The sequence below is a fragment of the Neofelis nebulosa genome, chromosome 10, assembly GCF_028018385.1.
Source record: "Neofelis nebulosa isolate mNeoNeb1 chromosome 10, mNeoNeb1.pri, whole genome shotgun sequence".
Lineage (NCBI taxonomy): Eukaryota > Metazoa > Chordata > Mammalia > Carnivora > Felidae > Neofelis > Neofelis nebulosa.
Genome location: NC_080791.1, coordinates 86286665 through 86298826, shown reverse-complemented (window position 1 = coordinate 86298826; position 12162 = coordinate 86286665). Strand labels below are relative to the sequence as shown.

Genomic DNA, 12162 nt, shown 5'->3' with positions numbered 1-12162 from the left:
CTCTCTCAAAAATAAGTAAGCCTTTAAAGATAAATAAATTAAAAGTACATCTTCCAAAGGAGCCAAAAATAATTGTACATATGTACAGATTCCACTGGAATCTGATTCCTAACCCCCAGCAACACTCTTGTACCCCCTTTTTCTTCTCCTGGTCACCTCACATCCCACACTCTCACAGACATGCTTCCTTCAAACTTGCCTCAACTGCCTCCATCCTGCCCTGACTCCAGAACTCCTGCTACTTCTCCTCCCCCATTTTGCTCTAGATTTTGTATGCAAAAGTATGAAATAACCCTGGAGCCCGCCTGGAGGGCAGGAGAGGAAAAGGAACTCCTTCAGTAAGACTGGACTATTTTATCGAGCCTCTTACGTTGAACTGCAATGTGGCACTGAGTAGCTTCTGAGTTGACAGAGCACATGTGGTTTAGGAAAACAGGTTTGGGAGTCAGGAAGGCTTGGGTTTTCATCCCTCCCTTGGCCCTGAGTGAGATCCTTCCTCTTCCCTGATCTTTACTCTCCTGATCTGTAAAACAACAAGAACATTTACTTCCCATGGGTATGAAACAGCTGAGCATTGGGCACAGTACATGTTCGGTAAATGGAGGGTGTAACTCTTCTTACCACTACAGTCTTGCCTCTAAAAGGTCCAACATTCTGGTCTGAGCTGCTCCCTCCTCAGTGTTAATCCAATTCAACAGATGCCAACAGGGCACTTGTTCCTGCCAGGACGTGCTGGAGCTACAGATTTGAAGGTGACAAAGAGAAGGTCCCTTTTCCTGAGAAGCACCAACTCACTCACTTGTCACTCCTTATAGAATGCATGGAACGGAACCAGTAAACTGAGGTTTACATTTACAGAAGGAAAGGAAAAGAGTCTGCTTTAAGATAGGCGCCGTTGTTGTGTGTCTCTGTTGGCTTGAGGATGGTGAAGTAGAAGGCAAGGTGTTCTGCCATCCCTTAGCTATACATGGATTGCTAGGCCTCTTGGAGCTCAGTTCATTCTTCTCTGAAATGGGGGCTCCACAGCTTGCCTTCCCTGTACCTCTAAGCCTTCGTGAGGAAAAAAAAAAAAAACAGAGCGAAAGGGATTTGGAACTGTAAAGTGCCATGAAAGTCTAATGTTGTTGCTATCCTAGTTACTACTGTGACCTTGGATTCCCCCAATTTCTTCCCCTACAAGTTGGAGAGGTAGTGCCCTGAAGGCGGCCCAAGCCTAGGAACACTCTGCTGGCCCCTTACCCCTATTTTGTCCCTACTTTAATAAGCTGGAAGAACCACAGTATCCTCAGCCATTGCCAGCAAGAATCAGGACTCTGGTTTCAGGTGATGAAATTTAAACTGCCTTGAGGAAGAAAGAGAAAGGCATTGACTATGTAAGGTGCCCATGTGTCCCAAGGCCACTCCAAGTTCAGCTGTGGGATATGCTCCTTCAAACCATATAGTTTTTGGAAAGGACTTCTGTGGCTAAACATACTTCTCTGGCCACAGTGACGGGTCCAAAATGGGTACTGCCTGATGCTGACGGCACCTGTCTAACCTGCACACAGGGCAGGCTGGAAGTGTCAGAGTTCATTAATACGCCCCAGGCAACCTGCAACCAGTGAGGTGCAGGAATTGGTGCATATAGTCCAGCTCCCTCACTCCTCAGCTGGTGTGTATCCAGTCTGGGTGCCAAAAGGGATCGCCAGAAAAACCCAGTACTCAAGAGAAATCAGGTTTCGAGGCAACATTTTTGAAAAACAAAAGTTAACACCAAAACTCCATGTGTACAAAATTTCAAAAGGTTAAATAAGAGCTGTGCTGATAAGACTACTTTTTCCTTTTGTCTCAGGCTTTACTATGGCCCAGCTGGACACTGCTGTGCGTCTTTTAACTGCTCGTTTGCAAGCCCAGTGAACAAGAGAAGCGAGAGCAGCCTCAAACAGGCTGAGATGTCGTCCTCACCAGGCTTCTAATTGGAGCCACCTGTGGTCTGCCTTGACTCGGGGTACCACCCCCCAGTAATGTTGTCCAGGGCTCCCTGGCAGGGGCAAGGCAGGGACATGTGGAAGCAGGAGACTGAGGACATGTGGGCAGTTTATTCTTTGATGTCCTTGGAAGAGTGGTCACAGATTGCATGATCTAAGTCAACAACCAGGACAGATAACCCTCAGGAGAATGAAGGTCATTTCAACTAACATGGTAAGTCCCTATGAGAGGACTTTAAATCAGTGCTCTCACTCTCTCTCTCTCAGATCTTTTCTTTACATCTGTGGGTACCCCTGCCGGGTAACCGAATAATACAAAGCACATAGCATATAGGAGAATGGCTTCTTTCTAAGCACCCCCCAAATGATGGAACTACCTAGAGATTAGTGCCTTTTTTTGTGGGGAAGACTTTGATCCTTGTGCCATTAGAGACCAAGGTTGGAGGAAGCCAAGCCCACAATCAGAATGTAATTGAAGTATGTTACCTATAATAGGTTCAGATGTTTGTGATCTTCAGCACTTTATGAATTCTGCAGCAGATGGGCGAGGGCCAGGTAGCGGGCGAGAACAGACTGGGTAAGGCAGGCTGGCACTCTGACAAGGGCAGCCCCAGCTGTGGTCCGGGTGTTATTCAGCACGCCCACCCACTGCACCAGCAGCCTGCCTTCCTGAGCTCGTGGCCACGGCCGCCTTAATGAAGAGTGGAGGTAAGCATGAATCCCGGCTTTCCAGGGATCGCAACATTTGAGAAACCCAGAAGAATCGACATGATGGAAATGGTGCCAAGTTCTTCTGCCTCTTGCTTTTCAACAAAAAGAGAAAGAAAGAAGTAGAGAGAAGAGAGGGAATCTGCTAAAAAAATGCATGTCTAAACACTTTCTAATTTTCCTAGGCTTTTAATTTTTTTCCCTCAAAAATTCCATACTGGAGAGGGAAACGCAGAGTAACAGCTGACAAAAGGAATCTCGAATGGATACAAGAATTTACGTGAGCTGCTGTAATGGGCAAGATACTGTAGTTGTGGTTTCAAATCCTCGCCCTGTCAGTTTCCCATTGTGTGACCATGGGCCAGGTTCTCAAGCTGCCCAGCTTCCTGTTTCCCCACCTGTCAAATGACCGAAATCGTGTATGTCTCCCCAGCTGTTTGCCTCACAAAATGAGGTAATATGTTAGTAGCTAATGCAGTAAAATTTTGGATTGTGAGTAACTTGTTCTGCGAGTGTTCCACAAGATGAGCAAACACTTCTAATAAATTTTCACTTGATATACGAGCGATGTCTTACAATACGAGTAGTACGTGATGCGGAACATCACATGATCACAACTGAGTCAATGGTTCTTCTCTCTCTCTCTCTCTCTCTTGCTCACTGCAGGATTGTGGGTGATCATCTCCCTTGCTCGGATGCTCAGTCTCAGGCCACAGTGTTTGGTAGAAATCAGTGATTTTTCAGAACATTGGAAGGTGCCCACAACTGGCACTGGTGTATTTTTTGTCACTTCAAAACACCTATGGATAGTCCTTTGCTTTTCCATACAAGAGTAAGCTTAGGAATGCTTTGCCTCATTCTAGGTCTGGCTGCCTGCAGATATAGACCCGTTCCTCTGCTGCCTTATTGCCAGTTACATTAAATACAGTATATGACAAGAGTTTATTAATACTATCCTGCAGTCAACATCTGTGGGAGTGTATACAATGGCCCCTGTGCAGAAAAAAGGGGACGTGACCAACCCAGTGCTTGAAACCCACAGCCAGTGTCACTTCATCCGGTCCACCACTGAATGGCTGTAATCTTGGACAAATTATTTACATTCTTTGTCTCCAGTTTTCCCATTTGTAAGGGAGAATGATAACAGGGCCTAACACCCAGGGTTGTTACGAGAATTTAAGAGTTAATATGTAAAAACCTGACCCACAATGAGTGCCCAGTAAACACAATAAACCCTTGGTCTGTGAGCATCATTCTTTCTGGAAACATGTTTGTAATCCAAAGCACTTGTATATCAAAGCAAACTTCCCCATAAGAACTAATGGAAACTCAGATGATTCATTCCACAACCCAAAAATATTCATATAAAAATGATGACAAAACTGTAATATAATACAAAATAATAAAGAGAATACAAAATATAAAGAAAAATAAACAAATAACCTGCACTTACCTTTGAAAACCTTCGTGGCTGGTGTGAGGGAGACAGAAGACAGGAGGGTTATTGTGTAGGATGACTTTCCCTAATGGAATCACTGCTCTCTATTGGCTCAACTGAATCTTTTTCTATTCATGCAAATATAACAAAGGGCCTATCCAATGACACTTGCTTTTGCCTCCTTTTAAGGATTTGGTGGAAATGTGGCATTGCATTGTCATTAAAAAGATTCATCACTAGCCTTATTCGGGTCGTGCTTTTCTACAAAATTTTGCACCATTTCCCACATTTTACACTATCTCCCTAATCTCATTTGAAGTGAAGGATTCCTCTGCCTTTCTCTCTGCCTCCTCTGCAAACGAGAGGCAGACACAGACTTGTAAAATCTTGCAATTTCGGCCACTCGCGTACCTTGTTCGTACTTCTTGATGATTTCCTTCTTAACTTCCACCGTGATCATCTCCTTCCTTCTTCACCGGCGATGCCAAACCACTAACAACCAGAAATTCCTCCAACTCATTTGACAGCAGGACTGGACCTGACTTGAATTGTTTAGCACCAAAAACTCACCTGAGCTGATTTACGGTTATAGTTTTTATTTGTCCCGCTTACTGGGTATATTCATACATTTTCACAGCAAAATACATGCATTTGCTGTTTAGTCACAGGAGGCTGGCTCAGTGGTTGCTAAGAGTTAGATAAAATGGCCTTCATACAATTTGGAAACTCTTGAATTCTGAAGCACTTCTGGCTCCAAGGGTTTACTACCTGGCATATGGTGGATCTTACACTGCCTTTGCATTGTAGGCACCCAACAAGAGTTTGATGATACCAAGATTTCCTTATAATACAACAAATGCAACTAATATAATCACTTAAAAATATACTCCTTCAGGTGTTCATTGAACAAATACTTTTTTCATACTTTTTTCATACTTTTTTCAGTGCTAAGTTCCGTTTTAGGCACTGGGGACAGAGTGAACCAAATATGTGTTTTCCTTGCCCACATAAAACTTATAGTCTAAGAGAAATAATAATGGGAGAAAATAAAAGAACAAAAATTAATAATAAGGTGCTACAGACCAGAGTGCATAAGGATGTCCTGCATTCTTCTGTGTCTCCAAGCATACACAACAGAAATGAGCATAACCTGTAATAACGGAGAAATAAAAGAATTTGGGAGAAAAAAAAAAAACAACAACCCATAATTATTCTGAGAGAGTAAAACTGTGTGCCTTGAAATATTGAAGTAATTATCAGGTTAAATTTCTATGATCCCTGCAATTTCCATGAAACCTGGAAATGTTGGGAGCGTAGGCCTGGCATATCTCTTAAAGTAAAATTATACTTCTTTTTCACTCAGACTAAAAGGTCATAATTAAAGATGTAATGAAGCTAAGTGAGTAATGGGATCTGTGATTCACCGGGGAAGCGGATGTTGCCTGAGGCCCCCTCCCGCCCCTGAAAGTGGGGGTCACCAGCTCAGATGAGGGCCCTGCACCCTCAAGGAGGGGAATGCACAGCTGTCATCAGGACCCAGAGGAGAAGCTTCCCAAATTTATTTTCTCCCAGGAATTTTAGCATTATTTCCTTCTGAATATTAAAGAAATACCTACTCACAGTAAAATAATTTGGAAAGCTTTTATGAAAGTCTAAAGAAGTATGAAAAATGTCACATATAATCACTTATAATCATCTCACTATCCTGAGGCAAACACTATTAGTGTTTTAATAAATTTCCTTCTAGATTTTTCTCTCCTTTTTTTAAAAGAGTTTTTTAACATTTGTTTATTTTTGAGAGACAGAGACAGAGCATGAAAGGGGGAGGAGCAGAGTGAGAGGGAGACACAGAATCCGAAGCAGGCTCCAGGCTCTGAGCTGTCAGCACAGAGCCTGACGCAGGGCTTGAACTCACAAACTGTGAGATCATGACCTGAGCTGAAGTCAGAGACTTAACTGACTGAGCCACCCAGGAGCCCCTCCTTCTAGATTTTTCTATGCTATTTTCCTCATAGTTGAGATTTGCCTACTTTTTTTTTTCCACTTAAAATTACCATAACAATAATAAGAGAAGGAATTAATTGACTACTTTCCATGCCCCTTATTTAAATCCTTAAACAATCTCATAAAATTAGAGTTCCACAACTGGCAATTACTTGACGTCTCTGTGGCTCAGTTTCCTATCTGTAAAATGGGGTACAATAGCGCCTACCTTGTAGAATTGTGAGGATCTCGGGTTAATATATCTAAAGTACTTGGAGCACTGCCAGGCATATGGTAAGCACCAGATCATGTTGACTATTACTATTATTCCATTTTGCAAATGACCCAACCCAGGCATGAATGATTCAGTAGCTTGGCCAAGCTCAGTAACTAGAGTGAGCAGGGTCAGGACTTGAACCCAGGCTGTATGGCTCTGGAGTCCAAGGCTTTAAGCCAAATATAGTGAGAGCCAAGGTGCTTTGGAAAATAAAGACTAGAATTTGGTCCACAGTTGGGATTATGACACACAAGTTATATCTGATGGATTTCCTAGTACTCTTATGGAAGCCAAATTGCCAGAAAAGACATTGGGGGTCCTGAGGGAAAATCTTTCATAAGGAAAGCCGGTGTTTCCAGGCTCTTAGACTGAGAAACTATATTTATATTCTTTGCTACTGTATCTCTAGTTCATAGAATAGTGGACACCCACCTGATGCATGGCATGAATTCAATACATGGTTGTTGACATGATGGAGTCATAACAATGTTGCATGATGGAGTCACACTTAGCAAATGGCTTAGAGATCAGAGGGACTGATGTTTCCAGGGTAACTGCTGACCTCAAAATTCATCCTGACTTACCCACCTTGGCAGAATGTCTGTTCCCAGAGAGAAGGAGCCATGAAAAGGATACTCTAAAAGGGTCTCTCTAAACTCCATAATGCTTGAGACCCCCTGCTGTGGGATTGCCATTTTAACGTTAGCCGTATCATCTCCAGCTCATCTCTCGAAACCATCATCGGCTGGGGCAAACTGCAATGGAGTCTCATTGGCATCTATCAAATGGTGGTGGAAATGCGGTTCCGGCCTGACTTGCACAGATGGTGGTTACTTAGGGTACGGTGGGGGAGGCAAGGCTTGAGTCAGAAAAAAAAGGAGCTATATTACTAAGCTATGAAATATTTAGGGTTCTAGCTGCTGTGTATCTCCACTTTCCTCAAGTGAACATAACTCAAGTCAAGAATAATCTTGCTCATTTTGCAAGTAAGGGAACTGGGGAGAAATATATAGTATATGTACAGATAAGACTCTGGAAGGATATATATTAATATGTTGCATTGGTTGAGTCTGAATGAGATTAAGGGTAGTTTTTAAATGTTCATTTTGCCTATATAATCTAAGACCATTTCAGAAAAGCTGGGGTGAATTAGATATATTACCTAGAGTTAGATATTCATGATTTGCTTCCCTTCAAAAGGACAGTTAGGTTCAGACCAAAAATTCTCTGAGTACTGGGATTAACATGCTCAGATGCCACATAAAGGGGCACTGACCATTATTCCCTAGCCCTCTATTTCTATCTTCCTTAGAGCACTTACCATCAACTGCTGCGTAGTTTTTTAAATTATTTGATTCCACTCTGAACTCCCACTAGGAGCAGATAAGTTCCTGAGAGTAGGGGCTTCGGTCTGTTGTTCACTGTGTAGCCCAGAGCATATGCCTAGTACATATTTGTTAAAAGCAACCAGATGACTGAGGGCCCTTGTATCACTCAGTTCTCCCATGAGAGGCAAATCCTCCCCTTCCGCTACCACACGTGGCCCTCCCCTTCACCTTCTCCCACACCCACCATCACCTGCTACTGTGCAGCACCCAGAGTACCTTAGAGTGTAGCAGGTAATCTCTGACATCAGTGTTTGTATCAACGATTCACATCTCCTATGTTGTACGATGGTTTTCTGTATATTGTGTTTTCTAGTGTTTTCCTCCTATTAGTCTTAAAGAATTGCGGCAGCTGCTTGGATGCTGAGGCAGGGCAAATGTGCTGGACTTTAGGGATAGGGTAGGAGGTGAGGTTACAGGGGTGAAGAAAGAATGAGCTTCTACTTATCACGGTTAGACCCCAGCCTCAGACGGGGAAAATTAGGACAGTGCGGCTCAGTGACTTGCCCCTACACCCCTAGAATGTTGACAAGCTTCCCTTTGGAGCCCTAAAGCACTTTCTGCCAAGGCACCCATGCTTGTCTGACTCCCATTAAACTGCAAACTCCTGAGGTTCGGGTCTGGGTCTTGTTTGCTTTTGTAATCTCACATCCTAGAATGGCACCTGGCACATATAGTAGGTGCTCAATGTACATCTGTTAACTCAACTGCCTAAAGTAACATAGCTAGTAAGTGACAGACTTTTGACTAAAACCCATGCCTTCTGATTACCTTTGCATTACGTAAAGTCTGGGAATGATCCACCTGTCATGTAACAAATGCAGTCCCTCTTGACTTAGAGTGTCTTCATTTCTTGTTTTCCTGTTCTCCTTTCACCTTTTGTTATTACTCTGCCTTCTTATCAGTCACTGTTTGGGCTGGTCCTGCAGTGGGCTTTAGAGCAAAAGGGTGTTTCTGGGCAATCATCAAAAGATCTTTGCAAACTGCACCTCATTCATGGTCAGGAGAGGGTGAGGAATCCAGGGATCCCCCAGTTCCCCAGCCACTCACTGGCAGGCAGTGTCCCAAAAAGCAGCAGCATCTTTCTGCCTCTGCATCCATGCTTGACAAAAAGGGTGAGAGAGGAGGAAATGTGGGAGCAAGCTGAAATTTAAAGGAGCTACAGAAATCCAGCCAGTGACCATAAAGCCCCAGGAAGGCAGGCTTTGAATAAAATCAATAGCAATGAAGTTTCACTTATATGCCATTGTGCTAAACGCTTTTCATAAGACTTCCTATTTAATCCATCTAGCAATCCTAGACGACAGGTCGTATTATACCCATTTCGCAGAAGATAAAACAGAGGCCAGGAGTGACTTGCCCGATAGCACACATGTAGTCAGTTTTACAGTCGATGTTAGACCCCAGGCGTATCTGCCTCCGGAGCCAGGCATTATGCTTTCCTGGGATGCCCAGGCAGGACGTGCTTTTCCGGAGGTCCCTCTTCCGAGCGCCCCTCCACCCAGGGGATGGCGCTGTCCTGGTGGAGGGTGCCGTCCTGGGCGCGGCGGGCGCGGACAGGACGCGCGGCGCCGGCTGCGCGGAGCGGGCGGAGGCTGGGCGCGCAGCTGCCGCGGTTCTGCGGGACCCGGGCGGGCGCGGGCGAGCGCGGCGGAGCAGATGGCGCCGGCGGGGGGGCGGCCGTTTGGCGTTCGTAGCACTTTCCTTCGCGCATATGTTGCGGACGGGCGGGAGGAGAGGACGACCTCGAGCCCGCTGAGGCGGCCGGTTACTAGCCCTGGATCTTAGCTCTGAACCCCAACTCTGACCCGCGTCCGTGGGAGAGAAGGTTGGTCGTGACGCATCTGCCCAGCCTCTCGGTGACAACCACACGTTCCACTTGTCGTTCTCATCATAAAGCTACAAGAATGGTCTTAGTCCCATTTTACAGCTGGCAAACTGAGGTCCAAGAAGGAACTGACCAACAACAGGACCAGGACTAGACCAGGCTGACTCCTGCCTGAGTGCTTGGCTCCACATGGGGACGGACCACTGTGTCCCCAACCTAAGGGTCCCGTCATAAAGTAAGGCATTTTCTTAATTTTGCCTCTCTATGTCCCAAAAGATGTTCTTCATTCTGTAGGACCTTTGCATATGATGTTCTTTTGAACCTTCTCCCCACTTCCTGCTATCACCCCCCATTTCCTCCAGTGGCTCCTTCAGATCTCAGGTCAGGTGTCACTTACCCGGGAGCCTTCCCGAAATAGCATCATAGCCCTGATCACAGTTTTGACCAATTGATTGATGTGTGTGCTCCCGCCTTACCCCTAAGCTGTAAGTTGCCTGAGGACAGGAAGTGGGTGTCCACTTTTTGCTCTGCCTAAGACCCCCAGTACATAATAGGCACTTAAATAATTGTGAATGAATGAGTAATTGAATGGATGAGAGAATAAATGAACAGGCTTTGTGAACTAGCACCTGCTTCCTCACCATCCAATGATCAGCTGGTTGGGGGTAGGGGGAGGGCAGGTAATATAAGAATGAAGGGCTGTTTGGAAATTCTGGGCCTTTTCAACTGCAGCTTTTTATTAATTAAATGTGTCCTGTGGCTGTTCCCATCCTTCTCTTCACCCGCCTCCCTGTTGCCCTGTGACTGGAGACCCAGCCTTTCCTCTCCTGTTGACAGAATGGAGTCTTCCTTATGCTGATGAATGAAGTGACCCTTAATAAGATGCAACCAGGCCAGAAAAAGCCAAATGAGAAAGTTGGCAGCATTGTAAGTGGTTTTTCAGGGGGAAAGTGGAAAAATGGACATTGAAATGAATCCTTTAAGTTGCTTTTCTGACCTGCTTGGTGGGAGAGCTAGGGATTCCAGGACGTTGGAGAGCTTCCCAGATGGGAAGAATTCAGAAGCAACAAATATTTACTGATGTCTACTAGGTGCCAAAGGCTCCTTGGGGCTTTTTGACAAATAGCTCGAAAGACGCTTGGCACATTCAAGACGTCATTTGAACCTCCCCCAAACTGGGGGACTGAGGTTCACTGCCTTCCATTCTTCAGAAAAGGGAACAGAGGCTCGTGGAGTCAAATGGTTTTCATTGCTTTTTGAAAGATCCAAGCATGATTTTATTGGTGATTTTTTTTAAAAAAAAACCTCTTAACATTCGCTGATGCTCGCCATGCAGGTTGATAATTTTGGCTGCGTTTATAACCATTTCCCTGACTGGAAAAACGATTTCCTCCTTGAGAGGTCTCAGATTGACAGAGGCTGATGTAGCTCATTTACTGAATTCAGTAACTTGCAGTTCATTGAAAAGACTAATAGCAAGAAGTCCTTAACAGGACTAATAGCGATAGCTTCTTAGTACTCATCACTTATTGACTGAGTAGCGCTATTAAATTAACATGTCGAATACTTTATATACATTAGCTCACTTAAACTTCACAACAACTTCCAGTGAAGTGGGCACCATTTCAGTCCCCATTTTACGCATGAAGGAACTGAGGGTCCAAGAAGTTAAGTATCTTCCCCAGGACCAAGCACTCGTGAGTTACAGTCAGGATTCCAACCCAGACAATTCACCACTTGGTACTACCATGTTAGTAGTTTTCAGGCTGTTCTCCAAGGAACCCCAGGGTTCCACCCAGAGGTGAAGGAGTTTGAGGCAAAGGGACATGTGGCTGAGCAGTCCTGAAAGCCTAGTCCACTCCAGCCAGCTCTGTTCTTTTCCCCTAAGGCAAATCTGCATGATTTTGTTGGGCAAAGAATTTCCAGGGCCAAAAATATTTAAAAGTTGGGATGTAATAGACGATACTATTGGTCCCACAACTTCTAGGGATCCAATCTTGTCTCCCCTATGGATCACCCCACAGTGCCCAGCTCTGTGTCTCTGTAAATAAAAGGTGCATTGAATTAAATGTATCAGAGCATTTAGGAATAGCAATTCCACTGCACTTTGTTCTTTGCTGCATTCAGAACTTCCGGGAGCATATGCAGCCATGCAGAAAAGACTTTTCCAGATCCACCTCCAGCTGGTGGTCACGGAGAGGACTTTGTGCAGGTCAGAGATGAGACTTGGTGGAAATGGCCTCAGAACCATGGCAGAGAGCACCTTGATTCTGTGGCTTCAGTTTGTTCCCAGGAATTTCCTGGAGCTATGGGGGGGAGGGGGTGTACGAAAGGTCAACAACATTAGGATAGGGAAAATAGGAAGCCTTGGAGGCAGGCAAGAAGGCTGTGCTACCTGTAGAGAAGATAATGATTTTGCCTTCGGGTTATACTGAAGATTGAGGTACACATATACATACAATCAGCCTCCTGGCTGCCCAGCCTATTTCCCTATCCCTACTTTTCTCCATCCATACCCACAAATTTTTGTGGTTAATGTCTTCAAGGTTACTCTTGATGTTTATTATGTATTCAAA

General features: G+C 44.7%; 1 long non-coding RNA gene across 2 annotated transcripts in view; it reads left to right on the top strand.

Moving 5' to 3' along the window:
- Positions 1-3926, top strand: part of LOC131487657 (uncharacterized) — a 98981-nt gene extending 95055 nt beyond the window's left edge. Inside the window, exons 2-3 of one of the 2 annotated variants that reach the window (XR_009249870.1) lie at positions 1832-2181; positions 3342-3926. This is a non-coding gene — a long non-coding RNA (uncharacterized LOC131487657). Of the gene's footprint in view, positions 1-1831; positions 3240-3341 lie in introns of those variants that run through there. The other variant, XR_009249869.1, reaches the window with a different exon arrangement.
- The last annotated feature ends 8236 nt before the right edge of the window (positions 3927-12162 follow it).